General features: G+C 54.3%; 1 protein-coding gene across 9 annotated transcripts in view; it reads left to right on the top strand.

The window, feature by feature from the left end:
• Pla2g6 (phospholipase A2 group VI) overlaps positions 1-1,194 on the top strand; it is a 44,270-nt gene that overhangs the window by 26,984 nt on the left and 16,092 nt on the right. The window lies entirely within an intron of this gene.

The following is a 1,194-nucleotide window of genomic DNA, read 5'->3' as shown; positions in this document are numbered from 1 at the left end:
TGCAGGCTGGTCCCTCATCCCCACCTCCTGAGGCATCCTCTCTCTGCAGGCTGGTCCCTCATCCCCACTGTGTGCTGGGAGTTCCTCTCCTAGCTGTGTACAACTATGGTAGATACCCAAGTCTTTGGAGCCTGTGACAGCTCCCTAGTGGCAAATGATGTCCCCTTTGGAGACCAGCACAGGGCCATGCAACTGGGATGAGCTTGGTAGTGTAGTCCCATTATCTTTTCCTTAACTTTGCGATTTTCGGGGAGAAGGTAGCCTGAACGCCTTCTGGAGGGAGTATCTGCATCAGCTTTTCTCTGCTGCTGGTTTCCTTACCCGCCCTCCTCCCTCACAGTCACTGCTTCCCAGGTGGTATAGGAGCTGGGCCTGGGAGGTAGAGCAGAGTGATGAACACTGGGTCCTCTCATGGTCACCAGATCCCACCATGGCAAATACCCAGCCATGCGTCTTGTACTCTGGGACCAACCCTTGCCTGCATTAAGAGAAAATGCTGAGATACACACACACACACACGCACGCACGCACACGCACACACACGCGTGCACACACCCACGCACACACACGCGCACACACACCCACCCCCCCCACATGCACACACACACACGCACACACACACACGCACATGCACGCACACACACGCACACGCACAGAAGCATGATGTCTGTATATCTGTATATCTGTATATCTGCAAGCCTCTTGCTCTGTCTCTGCTTTGGACACAGTGCTAACAGCTTACAGGAAAGAAATGAACAGAAGTCAGGAGATACGCAGGTGTGGATTTGGCTATGAACCGGAGTTACCAGAACTGGCAAAGAATTCTCTTCTAATGCTAAGAGCCAGGACCCACTCCCAGCATGGTATTAATATTCCTGTCGGGGCCCTAATTCCTAGGCCCCAGTACCATTGAACACTTCCAGGTCTTGCTCTTAAGGTACAGGCCCTGGCAAGTGCTGCCCAGAGCACTGGTGGCCAGTTCTTGTCCTGGCCATCTCCACAGCCTCCCTTTGTTGTCACACACTGTTGTCCACTCTTGCTTCCCCTGTTCCTGGGAGGAACAGTCTTCTCACTTAGCTTGTTCCTCAGTCTGAGCCCTCCCCCCTTCCCCCAAGAGATGAGGTGGCACAGGGTGAGCTAGAATAAAGGCTCCCCCCAGGCCTCTCAGGGGCGCACACTCACTGCAGGCCCACA

Source organism: Mastomys coucha, unplaced genomic scaffold (genome assembly GCF_008632895.1).
Source record: "Mastomys coucha isolate ucsf_1 unplaced genomic scaffold, UCSF_Mcou_1 pScaffold11, whole genome shotgun sequence".
NCBI classification, from domain to species: domain Eukaryota; kingdom Metazoa; phylum Chordata; class Mammalia; order Rodentia; family Muridae; genus Mastomys; species Mastomys coucha.
This window is presented reverse-complemented; position numbering and strand designations above follow the sequence as displayed.